This window comes from Mustelus asterias, chromosome 8, assembly GCF_964213995.1.
Source record: "Mustelus asterias chromosome 8, sMusAst1.hap1.1, whole genome shotgun sequence".
Lineage (NCBI taxonomy): Eukaryota > Metazoa > Chordata > Chondrichthyes > Carcharhiniformes > Triakidae > Mustelus > Mustelus asterias.
Window position 1 is genome coordinate 5,145,944 of NC_135808.1, and position 21,326 is coordinate 5,167,269.

At 49.6% G+C, this 21,326-nt stretch overlaps 1 protein-coding gene across 1 annotated transcript in view; it reads right to left on the reverse strand.

Annotated features, from left to right (window-relative positions):
* LOC144497633 (uncharacterized) overlaps window positions 1-21,326 on the reverse strand; it is a 130,032-nt gene that overhangs the window by 45,289 nt on the left and 63,417 nt on the right.

Below are 21,326 nucleotides of genomic sequence, written 5' to 3' on the forward strand. Positions count from 1 at the left end.
CGATTGGTCGGTGTGGTGTTATTTACATTGAGGGAGGCGGTTGCGGGGAATGTGAAAGCTCATTGGCGGTTCCGCCTGTCAATCAGAGAAGAAGAGGGTTTTCCCGGCATCCGGAAAGCGACTGGTCAAAGCTCCTGTCACTGAGATTGAGGGAGGCGGAGATCATGAAATCTGAAAGACGATTGGTTGGTCCTCCTGTCACTCTGGGCAAGGAATACCGGTTTCCGGTGGGTCTGAAGGCGGATTGGTCAAACCGTCTGTCCGTCACAATGCAGGAGGCGGGTTTCTGGATAGTCTGGAAGCGGATTGGTCGAAATCCCTGTCAACCAGTTGTGTTTCCGGGTCGGAGCCTCAGGTCTCGGGCAGTTGTGTCGGGAGTTGGAGCCGGTGGGAGCGAGTGATGGCGGCAGCCGCCTGATTTCATCCTCGGGGCGGAGATATTATTGACAAGTTTTGATTCTTGTTGCTATCATTCACTCGCTGGAAGCGTCATGGCGACGGATTTAGTGAGTGAGCTGGAGAGTCGCTTCTTCCCCGAAAACCTGCTGAGCAACGAGGACTGGGGTGAGGAGGGGAGGGGGGCGGTGAGGAGAGGAGGAGGAGGGGGGCGGTGAGGAGAGGAGGAGGAGGGGGGCGGAGAGGAGGAGGAGGGGGGCGGAGAGGAGAGGAGGAGGAGGGGGCGGTGAGGAGAGGAGGAGGAGGGGGGCGGTGAGGTGAGGAGGAGGAGGGGGGCGGTGAGGAGGAGGAGGGGGGCGGTGAGGAGGAGGAGGGGGGCGGTGAGGTGAGGAGGAGGAGGGGGCGGTAAGGTGAGGAGGAGGAGGGGGCGGTAAGGTGAGGAGGAGGAGGGGGGCGGTGAGGAGGAGGAGGGGGGCGGTGAGGTGAGGAGGAGGAGGGGGGCGGTGAGGAGAGGAGGAGGAGGGGGGCGGTGAGGAGAGGAGGAGGAGGGGGCGGAGAGGAGGAGGAGGGGGGCGGAGAGGAGGAGGAGGGGGGCGGCGGAGAGGAGGAGGAGGGGGGCGGAGAGGAGGAGGAGGGGGGCGGTGAGGAGAGGAGGAGGAGGGGGGCGGTGAGGTGAGGAGGAGGAGGGGGGCGGTGAGGTGAGGAGGAGGAGGGGGGCGGTGAGGTGAGGAGGAGGATGGGGGCGGTGAGGAGAGGAGGATGGGGGCGGTGAGGAGAGGAGGAGGGGGGCGGTGAGGTGAGGAGGAGGAGGGGGGCGGTGAGGAGAGGAGGAGGATGGGGGCGGTGAGGAGAGGAGGAGGATGGGGGCGGTGAGGAGAGGAGGAGGATGGGGGCGGTGAGGAGAGGAGGAGGATGGTGGCGGTGAGGAGAGGAGGAGGATGGGGGCGGTGAGGAGAGGAGGAGGATGGGGGCGGTGAGGAGAGGAGGAGGATGGGGGCGGTGAGGAGAGGAGGAGGATGGGGGCGGTGAGGAGAGGAGGAGGATGGGGGCGGTGAGGAGAGGAGGAGGATGGGGGCGGTGAGGAGAGGAGGAGGATGGGGGCGGTGAGGAGAGGAGGAGGATGGGGGCGGTGAGGAGAGGAGGAGGATGGGGGCGGTGAGGAGAGGAGGAGGATGGGGGCGGTGAGGAGAGGAGGAGGATGGGGGCGGTGAGGAGAGGAGGAGGATGGGGGCGGTGAGGAGAGGAGGAGGATGGGGGCGGTGAGGAGAGGAGGAGGATGGGGGCGGTGAGGAGAGGAGGAGGGAAGGGGGGCGGTGAGGAGAGGGGGAGGATGGGGGCGGTGAGGTGAGGAGGAGGAGGGGTGAGGTGAGGAGGAGGAGGGGTGAGGTGAGGAGGAGGAGGGGGGCGGTGAGGAGAGGAGGAGGAGGGGGGCGGTGAGGTGAGGAGGAGGAGGAGGGGGGCGGTGAGGTGAGGAGGAGGAGGGGGGCGGTGAGGTGAGGAGGAGGAGGGGGCGGTGAGGAGGAGGAGGGGGCGGTGAGGAGGAGGAGGGGGCGGTGAGGAGGAGGAGGGGGGCGGTGAGGTGAGGAGGAGGAGGGGGGCGGTGAGGTGAGGAGGAGGAGGGGGGCGGTGAGGTGAGGAGGAGGAGGGGGGCGGTGAGGTGAGGAGGAGGAGGGGGGCGGTGAGGTGAGGAGGAGGAGGGGGGCGGTGAGGTGAGGAGGAGGAGGGGGGCGGTGAGGTGAGGAGGAGGAGGGGGGCGGTGAGGTGAGGAGGAGGAGGGGGGCGGTGAGGTGAGGAGGAGGAGGGGGGCGGTGAGGTGAGGAGGAGGAGGGGGGCGGTGAGGTGAGGAGGAGGAGGGGGGCGGTGAGGTGAGGAGGAGGAGGGGGGCGGTGAGGTGAGGAGGAGGAGGGGGGCGGTGAGGTGAGGTGAGGAGGAGGGGGGCGGTGAGGTGAGGAGGAGGAGGAGGAGGAGGGGGGCGGTGAGGAGGAGGGGGGCGGTGAGGAGGAGGAGGAGGGGGGCGGTGAGGAGGAGGGGGGCGGTGAGGAGGAGGAGGAGGGGGGCGGTGAGGAGGAGGAGGAGGGGGGCGGTGAGGAGGAGGAGGAGGGGGGCGGTGAGGAGGAGGAGGAGGAGGGGGGCGGTGAGGAGGAGGAGGAGGGGGGCGGTGAGGAGGAGGAGGAGGGGGCGGTGAGGAGGAGGGGGGCGGTGAGGAGGAGGGGGGCGGTGAGGAGGAGGGGGGCGGTGAGGAGGAGGGGGGCGGCGTGGAGGAGGAGGGGGCGGCGAGGAGGAGGAGGAGGGGGGCGGCGAGGAGGAGGAGGAGGGGGCGGGGAGGAGGAGGGGGCGGGGAGGAGGAGGGGGCGAGGAGGAGGGGGGGCGGCGAGGAGGAGGAGGGGGGGCGGCGAGGAGGAGGAGGAGGGGGGCGGCGAGGAGGAGGAGGAGGGGGGGGCGGCGAGGAGGAGGAGGAGGGGGGGGCGGCGAGGAGGAGGAGGAGGGGGGGGCGGCGAGGAGGAGGAGGAGGAGGGGGGCGGCGAGGAGGAGGGGGGCGGCGAGGAGGAGGGGGGCGGCGAGGAGGAGGGGGGCGGCGAGGAGGAGGAGGGGGGCGGCGAGGAGGAGGAGGGGGGCGGCGAGGAGGAGGAGGGGGGCGGCGAGGAGGAGGAGGAGGGGGGCGGCGAGGAGAGGAGGAGGGGGGCGGCGAGGAGAGGAGGAGGAGGAGGGGGGCGGTGAGGAGGAGGGGGCGGCGAGGAGGAGGGGGCGGTGAGGAGAGGACCCCCAGTCAGTGATGGGCTGTGTTTCCCGCTGTCCAACGTCAGGAATGCCATTATAATATATTAGTGGCTTTGGGGGAAGGGGATCACAGGCAACTCATCAAGGCTGCCTTGTGGTGTGGGCTTCATTGAAGTACTGAGGTGATAGCGGGACGGGTGATTCAAAGGCAGCCGACCAGCAATCCGGTGTGAAACCTGTGCCTGCTTGGTTTTTTTCACTAAGACCACACGATACGGTTTTTTAAAAAAGTTGTCGTCGGTGGGCTGAACGCTGCTCTTCCTGCTCGAAAGTAGACTGGGCGATTCCATCAATAGGAATTCTACATGGGCCTGAGGGAGATGGTTTAATGTTTCAGCACGCCCGGCAGTGCAGTATTCTCTCTGTGGGGGTCGGTTCGTTCAGTTGGCAGGACAGCTGGTTCATGATGCAGAGCGACCCCAACCGCATGGGTTCAGTTCCCGTTCTGGCTGAGGTTATCATGAAGACCCCACTTTACCATGGCCTGAGTTGTGGCAGCCCTCAGGTTAAATCACCATCTGTCAGCTCTCAAAAGGGAGAGCAGCTTATGGTCCTCTGGGACTGTGGCGAGACTTATTTATTTTACTCTCTCTGTCCTGCCACTGTGTGTGGGGATAGATTGAACTCTCGATTCTCTGGAGTGGGACTTGAACCAGCAAACCACTTCCTTGAAATAAAACTGGTAATACATAACACACGATGGGGGGAATGGGGTCAGTTCTTAATGCTGGTGTTCCCCTCCAGTCACACCATAAAGGAGTTAGTTTTACCTTGGGAAGTGATTTAGACTGCTGGCACAGTGGTTAGCACTGCTACCTCACAGTGCCAGGGATCCAGGTTCGATTCCCGGCTTGGGTCACTGTCTGTGTGGAGTTTGCACATTCTCCCCATGACTGCGTGGGTTTGCTCCGGGTGCTCCGGTTTCCTCCCCCACACTCCAACAATGTGCGAGTGTGGTGCATTGGCCACGCGAAATTGCCCCTTAGGGTCAGGGGGACTCGCAGGGTAATTATGTGGGGCTACGGGAATAGGGCCTGGATGGGATTGTGGTTGGTGCAGACTCGATGGGCCAAATGGCCTCCTTCTGCACTGTAGGGATTCTATGACTGTTGCAGTGGTCGAGGTGAATAGTAGGGACATACTTAATCTGAAGCTCGATAAACGCAGGCGGAAGGAAGAGAATTGAAGGATGTGATAGGGTGAGATGACTTCAGGTGGAATGTAAATCCCTGCCTGGACCAGAGGGGACGAGTGACATAGTTCTGAAACGTGAACCATATCCGATGTCAGGGGACATCCACGAAACACTACGCAGCCAATGATGTATTTCTAAAGCATGGCCACTGTTGTAATAGAGACAACACAGCAATAACCTTGTGCACAGCAAGCTCCCACAAGCAGCAACATGATAAAATATTTCATTGTGCTGATTGAGAGATGACTATTGTCCAGGAAATGATGAGAGAACTCCCTGCTCTTCATAAGGAGTCTTGTGGGAGCTTCTGTGCTCATGTGAGAGTCTCACTTGAAAATCTCATCTGAAAGACCGCACCTCCGACAGAGCAGCATTCCCTCAGTACTGGCTTTGGAATTCTCTGCTCCAGTCTCTGTCGTGGGATCTGAATCCACAAATGTGAGTCAGCGACAGGAGTGTGACTCGCTGGGTGGAGGCTGACACACATCAGAATGTACAGCTAAACAATGCTCAATATTGAGCTTCTGTTGAAATGTTGCTCTTGTTTCATTTGTCGAGCAAGTTAAACTTGTATATCTGCTGTTAATTGCTTTTGTCTATTCTTAGATGCTCAGTGAACTGAACAATGTAATTTAATCAATATTCAGTCACTTGCTCAATCTACTTTTCCTCCACACATTTTCTCCAACCCAAGCTAATTGTCATTTGTCTGGGGAAATTCATTTTTTAACTTGTTTGCTCATGAAATGTGGGTGTCTCTGGCATGGCCTGCAAGTTCCCCTCCAAGACACTCATCATCCTGACTTGGAAATATATCGCCGTTCCTTTGCAGTTGCTGGGTCAAAATCCTGGAATTCCCTCCCGAATGGCATTGTGGGTTAACTCACAGCACATGGACTGCAGCGGTTCAAGAAGACAGCTCACCACCACCTTCTCAATGGCAACTGGAGATGAGCAATTAATACTGGCCAGCCAGTGGTGCCCATGTCCCACAAATGAATAAAATCGACCGTTACCCGAGGTGTAGCAGCATCCACAGTGCTGTTCAGCAAGAATTCCAAGATTTGACTGAACGACAGTGAAGAAATGCTGAAATATTTCCAAGCCCGGAGAGTGAGTGGCTTGGAAGGGAACCTCCAGATGGTGGTGTCCCATGTGTCTGCTGCCCTTGTCCATCTTGGGGAGAAATTGGAGGTTTGGAAGATGCCGTTGAATGAGCTTTGTTGAATTCCTGCAGTCCATCTGGCAGGTGATGCACATTGCTGCTACTGTGCGTCAGTGGGGGAAGGAGTGCTGATCCTGGATGGTGTTGAGCTTCTTGAGAGTTGTTGCAGCTACACTTATCCAGGCAAGTGGAGAGTATTCCATCACACTCCTGACTTGTATTGTAGATGGTGGACAGGCTTTGGGGAGTCGGGGGGTGAGTTACTTTAAACTTGCATTGGTAGCCCTGTTTGAAAACCTGCAGCTTTATTACAACTTGCCAGCTGGGCTGGAAGATAAAGCTTCCTTGACCAATATTTTCTTACTTGCAAGTTGCGTTCGTATTGCTGCATCGAAGAATCATTTCCTCTTTGGCTACATTTTAAATATGGTCTTGAGCCTTGCAAAGGTGTTTTTTTAAAAACCTCAACCATGCACCAAAGTAAAACAATTAGCAGCTGACCACCACCACAAACAGTTCTGCTGACCACCTCCAGGACTATGACTGTGGAGGTTTAGCAGATCCAAGCCACTTGCAGGTTTGGCACCGTGTTCGAAATGTGGCCTCTTTGCGAATGAGGTGGAGTTTGCCTGTGCGGTAAACCTGTTCCACAGGGAGAATGTGGATGTGCCAGTCTCCCTTGTACCCTGCTGACAATATCCTGTATCATTGCTTTTCATTTTTATTTCATTTCATTTGTCTCTCGCAATGTCTGATGAATTCAGGGACTTTGTCCAGATTTGTTTTGAGCTAAATCCTTTGCAGAGTTTTGTGCCTCTGCTGTGTTGAAATCACGGTTTTTGTGCAATCTGTTGGTGTACACTTGCTTCTGTGCTGTGAATCTGATGGACCCAAACCACTTTCTCTTTCCCTGTCCACACCCCACCAGACGGAGAGTGCAATGCCTGGGCTCAAAATCTGATTCAATTCTCCAGGCATATGCTGTGCTTTCTTTAAAATAGAGATTGCCCTGATTATTTTGCACCATTGCATCAGCGTTCTGTGTGTCCAGCGGGGTGATTTGCTGATAGGAGCCTTCTGATATTGGAGAGGGTGAGTAAACATTGTCTGAAGTCATGTGCCAACCGACTCAAGAACAGCTTCTTCCCTGCTGCATCAAACTTCTCAATGGACTTACCTTATTAAGTTGATCTTTCTTCACATCTGTGACACTACATTCTGCACCCACTCCTTTTCTACTCTATGAATGGTATGCTTTGTCTGTTTGGCGCACAAGAAACAATACTTTTCACTGTATACAATTATGTCACGATAATAAATCAAATCAATTCAATGTCTCCAAATGTGGGATACTCAGCTGCAAAATTTGTGGTAATGGGGGACTGTGTTCACACTTGCCCCTGATTTACAAGTTTAAAAATAGAGCTCATAATTTAAAGCATTGAATGGATCGAAGGTTTATTTTTGTCAGCTAATAGTTTTCCTCCAAAAGCACTCTGATCAGCTTTAACAGATATCTGGAACAGCAGCTCAAACACTTGAACTTGCTCAATCTGGGCTTCAGGCTGTTCTCTGTAATTAGATCATCAGAATCTAACCCATCTCCTCTGTTCCAAAGATTGTCGGAACATTTTACCTCCGCTGATACGTGAATTAAATTTATATGAAACTTGTGATTGGTAATTAACAGAGGATTTCTGTTCAATCCAAAGTGTCTGCAAGCAGTTGGCAGTAAAAATTCACCTTGATGATTTATTTTAATTCCTTATCTCAACACTCACCAGGCATAATACAGGAGTGGCAAGAATCAAACATCCATTTCCACTGTGAATAAACCATCAAAGCTCAATTGTAGCTAATTGGCAACAGATTATATGAACAGAACTGTCCGCAGTTGTAGGACCAAGGATAACATCCGATTGGCAGCACAGTGGTTAGCACTGCTGCCTCACAGCGTCAGGGACCCGGGTTTGATTCCCGGCTTGGGTCACTGTCCATGCATTCTCCCTGTGGCTGCGTGGATCTCTTCTGGGTGCTCCCATTTCCTCCCACAGTCCGAAAGATGTGCTGTTTAGGTGCATTGGCCATGCTAAATTCTCTCCTCCGTGTATTCGAACAGGTACCGAAGTGTGGCGACTAGGGGATTTTCACAGTTACTTCATTGCAGTGTTAATGTAAGCCTACTTGTGACACTAATAAATAAACTTAAACTTACCTTTGTAAGCGGGAGTCAGGAGAAACAATTTTCACTGGTGGAGTCCAGAACAAGGGGAGGAACCTTAAAATTGGAACGAGACCATTTGATGTCAGGAAGTGCTTCATTGCCTAAAGGGTAGCAGAAACCTGGAACTCGCTCTAAAGATTCACTCCCTCTGTGGTGTGTGCTGCCTACAAGATGCACTGCAGCAACTCCCAAGGCTCCTTTGACAAACCTGCTTCCTCTACCACTGTGATGGCCAAGAGTTGCAGCTGCACGGACACACCATGACCTGAAAGCTGTCTTTCAAGGCAAACGCCATCCTGACTTGGAACTATAGTTCCGTTTCTACACTGGCTGGACAAAATCCTGGAACGTCCTCCTGAGGCAGTCCCTCGGGTTCAGGGGTGTCTTGCTGGCTCTCCAGAACAGTGGATTCTGGCCTGGCTGATGAGTCGAATGTGCAATCTGCAGTAAAAGCAGAAAATGTCTGAAAACTCATCAGGTCTGGCAGCATCTTTGCAGGGAGATACAGAGGTGTGATCTGCAGACTCTGTCACTTGCAAAGGTTTAGGTAAATGGATCGTTTGGAGATTTGTATGCTCTTTGCAGCATCTTGACTTTACCCCTTCATGTTCCCGACTAATTCCCTTTAATGTGTTTGGTGCCTTCTCAAATCAGCCTTCTCCATTTTGGCCAGCCACAGGTCAGAGATTCCCATCAGTCGAAGGGGAAATTTGATCGCTTCAGGGTTGCTTTGAGGACATCCCTAAAGTGTTTCTGCTGCCCTCCTGATTGCGTTCCGAATAGAACAATTGCTTTGGGAGTCTGGTGGCAGGCATACATGTGGCACGTTGTCCCCTCTCCCCACCGCGGACCTGCTTTTGAGTGATTCTCACCTCCATGCTGAGGCAAGTTGGCTTGGGAAATGGCGGTGCTGTTGGGTTGCCTTTCCTGCCACCCAGGTTGGAGGATCTTACAAGGTTTCTGCTAGTGGTACTTCTCCAGTCCTTTGAGGTGCCTGCTGTAGGTTGTCTGAAGTGAATAGCAACACAGGAATCAGTTCTGATGGGTAAACAGTCCTTCCTGAACAGCACTGAGTGTACCTACACCACATGGACTGCAGCAGGTCTAGATGGCCTACCATCGCCTTCCAGTAGGCAATTAGTGACGGGCAATAAACACTGGCCAGTGATGCTCTCATAGAAACCCTACAATGCAGAAGGTGGCCATTCGGCCCATCGAGTCTGCACCGACAACAATCCCACCTTGGCCGTACCACACATTTACCCCACTAATCCCTCTAACCTACACATCCCAAGACACTAAGGGGCAATTTAGCATAGCCAATCAACCTGATCTGCACATCTTTGGAGTGTGGGAGGAAACCGGAGCACCCGGACGAAACCCACGCAGACACAGGGAGAACGTGCAAACTCCACACAGACAGTGACCCAAGCTGGGAATCGAACCCAGGTCCTTGGAGCTGTGAGGCAGCAGTGCTAACCACTGTGCCACCGTGCTGCCCCATCTCACGAGTAAATGTACAAAAAGACCCTCAAAACCTGAGATTTATAGATTTGAATTAAGCAATTTGGAACCAAGGCAGGTAAAGTTTAGATTCAGATCAGCCGTGATCTAATTAGATTATGGAACAGGTTTGAAGGGCCATTCTACACTCTGATTCTATCCCTCTCAACCCTTGCCCAGTCTCAGATTTGTAAATTGCAATGGGTCCAGCATCCATAACCTTTGGATGAGCAATCCAGATTTCCACTGGCCTTTATGTGTAGAAAGATGCTTCTTGATCCTGCTCCGTGGCCTAGCTGGAGTTTTAAGATGTGCTGTGTTATTGACGTGAAGCTTCCCTGCAAACAAGCTGTCAGAATTCTGAAGCACAGAGTGACAGATTATTCGTGCATGGGGATCGAGGCTGAGTCAGCAATAATGTTTCTGTCACTCCGCATAATGCGGCCAGCCAAAAGAAACAAAACAGCTTCATTGTAAACATATTTGTAACGGCCTTCATGAGGAGATTCCAGCAAGCAAGGAAATGTTAGGACTGGAGAATGCTTGCTTGGATATTGGAGTGACCCCATGACCAACAAGTGGAGCTCATATACCGAGCCCTGTATAAAGCAGGCCCCTGAGTGGGTCCGTTATTATGCCTTTTATCCCGGATGGGAATAGTTGTGTTCGCCACAGGCTGTGGTTTTTGTTTTACTTTACTTTGTGCAATAAAAGCACTGTTCCTTTACAGCTGACGCCTGGAGTTTTTTTGTGACCTTTGAGTTGACTGGAGATTAAGATTTAAGGTGCAGATGGCACAACATTTGCCACCCTCCAATCTTCAGGCACCTCACCTGTGGCTGTCAATGATTCAAATATCTCTGGCTGGGGGACCCGCAACGTCCTCCCTAGCCTCCCGCAACGTCCTCCCTAGCCTCCCGCAACGTCCTCCCTAGCCTCCCGCAACGTCCTCCCTAGCCTCCCGCAACGTCCTCCCTAGCCTCCCGCAACGTCCTCCCTAGCCTCCCGCAACGTCCTCCCTAGCCTCCCGCAACGTCCTGGGATACACTTCTTCAGGTCCTGGGGATTTACCTACCTTGATGCGCTTTAAGACTTTTCAGCACCACCTTCTCTGTTAAATGTACACTGCTCAAGACATCACTATTTATTTCCCCAAGTTCCCTAACATCCATGCTTTTCTCAACAGTAAATACTGATGAGAAATATTCATTTAGCATCTCACCCATCTCTTGCGGATCCGCACATAGATGACTTTGTTGATCTTGAAGAGGCCCTACTCCCCAGTTAATCTTTGGTATTTATGTATGTGTAGAAGCTCTTTGGATGCTCCTTCGTCTAATCTGCCAAAGCAATCTCATGCCCCTTTTTGCCCTCCTGATTTCTCTCTCAACTCTGCTCCTACACCTTCTATACTCCAAGGGATCCACCTGATCCCAACTGCCTATACATGTCATGTGCCTCCTCCTCCTCCTTAACCAGGGCATCAATATCCTGAGACATGCAGGGTTCCCTTCTTCTACAAGCTTTGCCCTTCACTCCAAGAGGAACGTGCTTACCCTGAACCCTGGTTAACACACATTTGAAAGCCTCCCACTTACCAGACATCCCTTTGCCTGCCAACAGACTCCCCCCAATTCACTTTTGAAAGATCCTGCCTGATGCCATCAAAATTGTCTTGCCCCAATTTAAAATTTTAACTTTTGGGCCAGACCTATCATCCTCCATAGCTACCTTGAAACTAATGGAATTATGGTCACTGGTCCCAAAGTGATTCCTCACTATCACTTCTGTCACCTGCCCTTCCTTATTTCCCAAGAGGGAGTCAGGTTTTGCCCCCTCTCTAGTCAGGCCAGACACAATGAGAAATTCCTCCTGAATACACTCAACAAATTTCTCTCCATGCAAGCCTCTAATACTATGGCTGTCTCAGTCAATGTTGGGAAAGTTAAAATTCCCTACTATTACCACTCTATTTTTCTTGGAGCTATCTGTAATCTCCTTAAATATTTGCAACTCAATTTCCCACTGACTATTTGGGGGCCTCTTGTATAACCCTATCAAAGTGATTTGCCCCTTCTTATTTCTCAGTTCTACCCATATAGACTGAGTGTGCGAACCCTCTCAGTACTTCCATAGTGGTGGAATTTTTCAACTGTTATCCTTCATTGCAATTATGGTTAAAATGAGCATCATTGTAGGAAAGTGGGCAAGTGATGTAATATGGAGGTGAAAGGAAAGGCCCTCCGAGTCCTCACAGCGGGTGAGGAACCCTCCCCCTGAACTTGGGCTCATGTATTTTCTGTATTTGTTGTTTTGGGGTTAGAGAATCTTTGATTAACTCCTGTTATGGTGCAGGCAGACTACACATCCTGGGAAAGGACATTGTCTTGTATCGTTGGTGCCTCGGGTAAACATTCTTTGGTGCATGAAGGGTTATGTTCATGTTTCCTTCAACCAACCATGTGGATACTAAGCAGTTCTGAATCTAGTTTGATAAATATAATTCATGGCTGCCACATGACGCATTGCAACAGCAAAGCCACAGAAGACAATTCACCTTTTGACCTGATGATAAATTAAGAGAACGAAGTAACCAGGTTTCTGTAAGCAAGGCAAATGTGTTTGTCCCATTCAATTACATCTCTGTAGCCTGTCTGAGCTCAAAATGATGCAGTGTTGTCACACACAGGCCATTCAGCCCATTGTGTCCACGTTGTCTCTTTGAAACAGCTGTTTAAATTCTCACACTCCAGCTTTCTCCGAGAACCCGGAAAATTCATCCTCCCCACGTACAGTCCAATTGTCTTTTGAAAATTCCTATGGAATCTGCTTCCATCACCCTTTCAAAAATTAGAACAAGATCTTTCAGGATCTTGGAGCAATATGTTGTGGAACCAACCAGGGAGCAGGCTATTCTAGATTTGGTTGTGTAACAAACAGGGATTAATTCATGACCTCATAGTTAAGGATACTCGAGGGAAGAGTGATCATAGTATGAGGGCAAGAAACTGGAGACCGACACACACATTCTGGAGTTAAACAAAGGTAATTACGTAGGCATGGACCGGGCAGGAAAGCTAAAAGGTAGGACAGTTGATGAGCAGTGCCAGTTGTTTGAGGAGACATTCAACTCTTCACAGTTAAAATATATTCCAGAGAGGAAAAAAATATCATGGCTTAGCAAGGAAGTTAAAGACCACATAAAGACAAAAACTAAGGCATACCTTATTGCAAAGGCCAGTGGCAGGCTGGAAGATTGGGAAACTTTTAAAGATCAACAAAGGGTTACTAAAAATGTAATAAAAAGACCAAGGTAAATTATGAAAGAAAACAAGCACAAAATATATAAAAGGATAGCAAAAGCTTCCCTAAGTATATAAAAGGAAAGATAGTAGCTAAAGTGAAAGCTGGTCCCTTGGAGGATGAGATCGAATAGTTAATAGTGGGGAACACAGAAATTGCGGAGATGTTAAATCAATATTTTGCCTCAGTTTTCACGGTACCATCCCAGTAGTAACATGTGATGCCAGAGGTGATATAAAGAGCGGAATACTTATCATCAACAGGGAAATAGTGTTCAACAAACTATTGGAATTAAAGGCAGACAAGTCCCCTGGGCCTGATGGCCTACATCCTAGGAACTGCCAGGGGAGGTGTTGGATCGATGCTGATATTCCAAAATTCACTGGATGTGGGAAAAGTTCCTATGGATTAGAAAAACGCTAATGTAACACCCTTATTCAAAAAGGGAGGGAGATATAAAGTAGGAAACTATAGAACAGTTTAACATCTATTGTTGGGAAATTGTTAGAATCCATCATTGAGGAAGAAATAACTGGTCATTTGGAAAGTCAAAACACAATCCATCAGAGTCAGCATGGTCGTATGAAGGGTAAATCATGTTTGACTAGTTTTCTCGGGTTCTTCGAAGATATAACCAAGTGGATAATGGGGATCCAGTGGGTGTAGTGTATCTGGACTTCAGGAAAGCATTTGATGAGGTGCCGCACAGAATGTTAATATACAATGTAAGATCACATGGGGTTAAGGGTGATTTATTAGTTTGGACACGACTGACGAACTGACAGAAGGCAGAGAGTCGGGATAAATGGGTCTTTTTCTTGTTGGCAAGATTTAACTAGTGGGGTGTCACAGGGTTTGGTCCTGGGTCCCAACTATTTACAATCCCTGGACAGAAGATATTATAGCCAAATGTGCTCCTAGTTATGTTCTTATGAATGAAATGAGTCAAACCAAAAGACAAATAAATGAAACATAAACTAAAGACTAAACAATAGTCTTTGCTCACCAAGATACTTGGATTGACATTATTCTCAGTGGACAGGATGACCAGTGAGGACAGCCTCTCATCTCCCCATGGTCAATCACTCAGATGTGTGTAGATGCTCGAACTCTAACAAGTTCTGTCCACTGCTCGTCACTCATTCAGACATGGTTAACAACATCCTGAGCGTTATCTGTGTGTTTGGAAATTTGTTCTTGAAACTTGAAATTATCTGCTATTTGAGCAGTAATACATTTCATGGGAAGTAGACACTGGAGATGATCAACCTCTCCATAGATCATAATATTAGATCCACTTGACCATGGAGCCTTAACAGTCATCCATTCACAAGGCCGGCCCATCAAAATGGTTCCATTTAAATGATGCTGTGTTTTCATGATGTTCCTCCTGGAATGCATTACTCCACATTTACTTATGTCTGCTATGTGTCTGTCTATTCCACCAGTCTGTCCTCCTGAAATGTGTAATTATCCTCCTCACTATTTACTTCATTATCCAGTATTCCATCATCCACAAACTTGGAAATTGTACTCTCTAGATCCAAGTCCGTGTCCTTTATGTAAAACACAAAGGTTCCTTTGAATTGCCTTGTATTTTTTTGTCGATTTGTCTCCGTTCTGAATAAAATATCATCCTCCTCCTCATTCAGATTTATCAAGTTCCACACCATCTTGTTCAAAATGCTCCACAATTGAGAAAATGCAGGATCGAGGTTCTGTCATTGATTCAACTGTTCCTGTGAAGACAAAAAGAACTTGTAAAAGAAGGAATTTAAACTCTCGCAGGTCACAAACACATTGCTCACCATGTTTAAAAAAGCAGCTAGTTTCGCTGCTGAAAATGTACAGGTGAGCGGAGCGGTCACAGGCATACGGCCTCTGATCTTCGGGTAAGCGTTCTCCAAGGTGGCCTTCATGACACACGACAGTGCAGAGTCGCTGAGCAGAGACTGATAGCCAAGTTCCGCACACGAGGACGGCCTCAACCGGGATCTTGGGTTCATGTCACACTATCTGTAATCCCCACGACTTGCCTGGGCTTGCAAAATCTCACTAACTGTCCTGTCTGGAGACAATACACATCTTTTTAACCTGTGCTTAACGCACTGTCCACTCACATTGTCTGTACCGTTGAGACTTGATTACCTGTAAAGACTCGCATTCCAACCATTATTTTGTAAATTGAGTTTGTGTCTTTATATGCCCTGTTTGTGAACAGAACTTCCACTCACCTGACGAAGGAGCAGCAAGCGCTCCAAAAGCTAGTGGCTTTTGCTACCAAATAAACCTGTTGGACTTTAACCTGGTGTTGTGAGACTTCTTACTGTGAAAATGTACAGGGACAGAGTTCTGTTAGCTGGACATGGGGTTAATATCACTATCCACACAGCCACATCGACTCACTGAGAATTGTGCTTAATTTCAGAGAGGCCCTCTTGCTGCTAAAATTCAAAATGTTCAAAAATTCAAAAGAGGTTTTATTTTGCCTCAGAATGTCAGAGCGTGTTCATTCGTTTTGTGTAATTTGAGTTCGGTTAAATCTGAAAATAGTTTTAATTTATTCCCTGGGATTGATATTCACTGAGGCCTGAATAAAATTGATCAAATTAATTTCATAATGGCTGCTGTTATCCTCCTGTCAAACCCCCTCCTCAACACACACACCCCACCGCACTTCCTATCCCACAAACCGCGCTCCTTTCTCCCATCAACTTCGCTACTCTTTACCACTTCCCCTCCTTCATACCCTACACCCCTCCTCCTTAACATGGTATCACTCCTCCTTAACCTCTGTTCCCTCCTCCTGAACCCCCTCTCCCCGTCCTCAACCCCATCAACCCTCTCCCCTCCTAAAACCACTCTCCACCCTGCTCCTTAACAATCCTTCCACTGCTTCTCAAGTGACACAACCCTCCCCTGCTCCTCCTCAAAACCTGCTTCACCCTGATCATCCCCCTCTTCCTCACCCTCATCATCCTCCTTCAGCTTCTACCCCCATTATCGCCTTTCACCTCCGCTACAACCCCCATCTCCTTACCCCCATCATCCCCCACCTCCTTTCCTCCCCACCAGTGTCCCTCAGCAACACGAGTTTACCTCCCTTGAATAGAACATAGAAAGCCACAGCACAAACAGGCCCTTCGGCCCACAAGTTGCGCCGATCACATCCCCACCTCTAGGCCTATCTACAGCCCTCAATCCCATTAAATCCCATGTACTCATCCAGAAGTCTCTTAAAAGACCCCAACGAGTTTGCCTCCACCACCACCGACGTCAGCCGATTCCACTCACCCACCACCCTCTGAGTGAAAAACTTACCCCTGACATCTCCTCTGTACCTACCCCCCAGCACCTTAAACCTGTGTCCTCTCGTAGCAACCATTTCAGCCCTTGGAAATAGCCTCGGAGAGTCTACCCTATCCAGACCTCTCAACATCTTGTAAACCTCTATCAGGTCACCTCTCATCCTTCGTCTCTCCAGGGAGAAGAGACCAAGCTCCCTCAACCTATCCTCATAAGGCATGCCCCCCAATCCAGGCAACATCCTTGTAAATCTCCTCTGCACCCTTTCAATGGCTTCAACATCTTTCCTGTAATGAGGTGACCAGAACTGCGCGCAGTACTCCAAGTGGGGTCTAACCAGGGTCCTGTAAAGCTGCAGCATTATCTCCCGACTCCTAAACTCAATCCCTCGATTAATGAAGGCCAGTACGCCGTACGCCTTTTTGACCGCATCCTCCACCTGCGAGGCCGATTTAAGAGTCCTATGGACCCGGACCCCAAGGTCCTTCTGATCCTCTACACTGCTAAGAATGGTACCCTTCATATTATACTGCTGCTTCATCCCATTGGATCTGCCAAAATGGATCACCACACACTTATCCGGGTTGAAGTCCATCTGCCACTTCTCCGCCCAGTCTTGCATTCTATCTATGTCTCGCTGCAACTTCTGACATCCCTCCAAACTATCCACAACACCACCTACCTTGGTGTCGTCAGCAAACTTACCAACCCATCCCTCCACTTCCTCATCCAGGTCATTTATGAAAATGACAAACAGCAAGGGTCCCAGAACAGATCGCTGGGGCACTCCACTGGTCACTGACCTCCATGCAGAGAAAGACCCCTCCACAGCCACTCTCTGCCTTCTGCAGGCAAGCCAGTTCTGGATCCACAAGGCAACAGCCCCTTGGATCCCATGCCCTCTCACTTTCTCAAGAAGTCTTGCATGGGGGACCTTATCGAATGCCTTGCTGAAGTCCATATAGACCACATCCACCGCCCTTCCTTCGTCAATGTGTTTGGTCACATTTTCAAAGAACTCAACCAGGCTCGTAAGGCACGACCTGCCCTTGACAAAGCCGTGCTGACTACTTTTGATCATACTAAACTTCTCTAGATGATCATAAATCCTGTCTCTCAGGATCCTCTCCATCAACTTACCAACCACTGAGGTTAGACTCACCGGTCGGTAATTTCCCGGGCTGTCCCTGTTACCTTTCTTGAATATAGGGACCACATCTGCAATCCTCCAATCCTCCGGAACCTCTCCCGTCTCCATCGACGATGCAAAGATCATCGCCAAAGGCTCCGCAATCTCCTCCCTCGCCTCCCACAGTAACCTGGGGTACATCCCATCCGGTCCCGGCGACTTACCAACCTTGATGCCATTCAATAGTTCCAACACATCCTCTTTCTTTATGTCCACATGCTCGATCCTTTCTGTCCACCGCAAACCAGCAGTACAACCACCCAGATCCCTTTCCACTGTGAATACCGAGGTAAAGTATTCATTAAGCAGCTCCGCCATTTCTAACGGTTCCGCACAAACTTTTCCCCCTTCACCTTTTAAGGGTCCTATGCCTTCACATCTCATCCTTTTACTCTTGATATATTTGTAGAAAGCCTTGGGATTCTCCTTAATCTTACCCGCCAAGGCCTTCTCATGACCCCTTCTCGCTCTCCTAATTTCCTTCTTATATATTGTTGTAGTCCCCGCTAGAACGTGACACTCTGGCCTCCTTCTGCACTTTAGGGATTGCATTACTTTCCAATGACACCCACCCGCAGCGAAAAGGAAGCGCCTCGCACCTGTGCCTTTAACAGGCGGACAATTACAGCTCCCAATCTGATCTTCCAGTCACCGCTCTTGCTCGGTGAGTCTGTGCTGTGATCTGACCCTTGCGGCTGACAACAGGGCGCCCACACTCTGAGTGACAGATGATGCAACCAACCAGCTTTCGAATTCACCGGAAGCTCGTCTCCCGGGAGTCTGACTGGCAGGCACTTTAACCAATCGACTTCCAGACCACCGCCCCGCCCCGGACGCAGGTATTCCGCGCTCAAAGTGACAGGAGCTCCAACCAATCCTCTTCTAGGGGTTTCGGAAGCCCGCCTACTACTTCTGCTTGGCAGGTATGCTAGCCAATCGGCCTCCCTGGTCACCAGAGACCCGCCTCTCTGTCTGAGTGACAGGCTCTTTGACCAATCCGGTTCCATTCCCCCGCAAACCCGCCTACCTCGACAAACACCAACAACATGTTGAGTTTCTGCTTCTTGGATTTAATGATGAACTGTGGAATCTTTGAGAAAAACTGTTTCTATTCCAGTGATTCTCAGATTGTTTTGTTTGGAAAATCATTTTACAAATGTTATGTTAAAATGGGTATTAAATATAATTAAATATAATAATAGTAAATGGTTCCATTTACAGGGAACATTAAATATGTTAATAATAAAACAGGTAATTACATAGTGATTTAAAGATTATTTCGCTGATGTGGACAATGATGAGACAGGTCAGGCAAACCAGAGCTTAACGATAACTGTGACTCCACTAACATTCTAGTGCAGCAACTGAACTGCTTTTCATATGGTTAAACATTAATGTCCTATAAATCCGATTAGTTCACACATCATGATCAATACAGACAGATTTTCAAATCCGTATTCATAGCAGCATCACATCATTTACAATTTGATTTGATTTATTATTGTCACATGTATTAACATACAGTGAAAAGTATTGTTTCTTGCACGATATACAGACAAAACATACCGTTCATAGAGAAGGAAACGAGAGGGCAGAATGTACTGTTACAGTTATAGCTAGGGAGTAGAGAAAGATCAACTTAATGCAAGGTAAGTTCATTCAAAAGTCTGACAGCAGCAGGGAAGAAGCTGTTCTTGAGTCGGTTGGTACGTGACCTCAGACTTTTGTATCTTTTTCCTGTCGGAAGAAGGTGGAAGAGAGAATATCTGGGGTGTGTGGGGTCCTTAATTATGTTTTGCCGAGGCAGCAGGAAGTGTAGACAGAGCCAATGGATGGGAGGCTGTTTTGAGCGATGGATTGGGCTACATTCAAACTACACCTTCAAACTGTATCAAGACAGGTTGCTACTTTAATGTAAAATAAAACCTCCCATAAACACAGAAGTTTCCTTCCTTCCAATTTTATTACAAATATCCCCTTGATCATGGCATTCTGGGCAATATTTACAGAGCTGTGCAAACCCATTCCAGTTCATCATTGTTTTTGAATCATTCAGGGAACTTTATTGGAACATGCTGAGAGTTTGAAGTCAGTCAGACAGACAGCTTTATCACAATTACAAGAAACAAACCAACTGGAGATTAATATAAACAGAAAATGATGGAAATACTGAACAGGCCAGGCAGCATGATAATGGCACTTGTTCACTTCCTGAGCGCAAAATGAAGACAGCCGAGTATCACAGCAGCAGCTGCTCTCCCCCCTCCCCCCCAACCCCCTCTCCCCCAACCCCCTCTCCACCTACGCAAAGTAAATGTCCGGCTCACCGCTGAAAACTATGACAGCTAAAATGTCCATCACTGTGAAGACGGGAAAGAATACTGGACGACTGGGGTGGAAATCCTGACAGCTGCTCATGCAGATCTGGCATTAACTCCTGGGAATTTATACAAAGCGGGGAGCTTGTTATTGTTTTACAACCTCTCTTCCTCTCTCCTTTGTGTTTTTCTCCTTTTTTTCCCTAAAGATAAATTACTTTCTTGAAAGAGTCCCCGGAGATCACTGCACTGATTCATCTCAAACATGGTGATGTCCCACCACCTTCCACCTGTGGAGAAACATTACAGGCAGGGAGGTCACCGGGTCCCTGCAGTTCACAGCTCATTCTACCCGGAAAGTTCCTCCCTACAATTGAACTTCTATTTGTTTCTTCTCTCCCCCTCCTTCTTTCCCCCAGCCCTACAGAAGTCATTGCTGATCTTTCAGTTCCCAGGCTTTATACCAGGAATGTTAACCTGGCTTCTCTCTCCACCTGTGACTGAGACCACACTCATCATCTTACGTGGATAGAGGAATGGTTGATTGGCAGGGGAGGATCGCAATAGACACCTATAGATGCTAAAAGATACCCTCACAAAACAGGATATGGCGTTTGACTCATCGATCGACAGTTCTGACACACCACAGTGAAAAACCGCACCGACCTCCTCAGAAGACAAACACGGGACACACCGGACAGATTATCCTTCATTGACCAGTACTTCCCCGGAGCGGAGAAGTTACGACATCTTCTCTGGAGCCTTCAACATGTCATTGATGAAGACGAACATCTCGCCAAGGCCATCCCCACACCCTCACTTCTTGTCTTCAAACAACCGCACAACCTCAAACAGACCATTATCTGCAGCAAAATACCCAGCCTTCAGGAGAACAGTGACCAGAACACCACAGAACCCTGCCACAGCAGCCTCTGCAAGATGTGCCGGATCATCGACACAGATGTCGTCATCTCACGTGAGAACACCACCCACCAGGTACACGGTACATACTCTTGCCACTTCTTTGCCCACTCTCCGAACCTGTCCAAGACCTTCTGCAGCCCCCCTGCTTCCCCAATATTACCTGACCCTCTGCATTTCTTTGTATCATCTGCAAACTTAGCAACAGTGCCTTCAGTTCCTTCCTACAAATCGTTAATGTATATTGTGAAAAGTTGTGGTTCCAGCATTGACCCCTGAGGAACACCACTAGTTACCGGCTGACAACTTTGCTTACCTGATATGCTGCAGGAAAGGATGTCCCAAGGCATGGTACATTGGGGAGACCATGCAGACGCTACGACAACGGATGAATGAACACCACTCAACAATCACCAGGCAGGAGTGTTCTCTTCCTGTCAGGGGCAGCAGTCATGGGCATTCAGCCTCTGATCTTCAGGTAAGCATTCTCCAACGTGGCCTTCATGACACACGACAACGCAGAATCGCCCAGCAAGAACTGATAGCTAAGTTCCATACACATGAGGACGACCTCAACCGGGATTTTGTGTTCATGTCACACTATCTGTAACCCCCACGAATTGCTTGGGCTTGCAAAATCTCACTAACTGTGCTGGCTGGAGACAATTCACACATCTTTAACCTGTGCTTAACCCTCCCTCCACTCACATTGTCTGTACCTGTAAAGACTTGATTACCTGTAAAGACTCGCATTCCAACCATTATCTTGTAAACTGAGTCTGTGTCTATGTATGCCCTGTTCGTGAACACAACTCTTCACTCACCTGAGGAAGGAGCAACACTCCGAAAGCTTGTGCTACCAAATAACCCTGTTGGACTTTAACCTGGTGTTGTGAGACTGCTTATGACTGACAGAAGGCAGAGAGTGTGGATAAAGGGGTCTTTCTCAGGATGGCAGCCGGTAACTAGTGGTGTGCCTCAGGGGTCAATGCTGGAGCCACAACTTTTCACAATACACATTAACGATT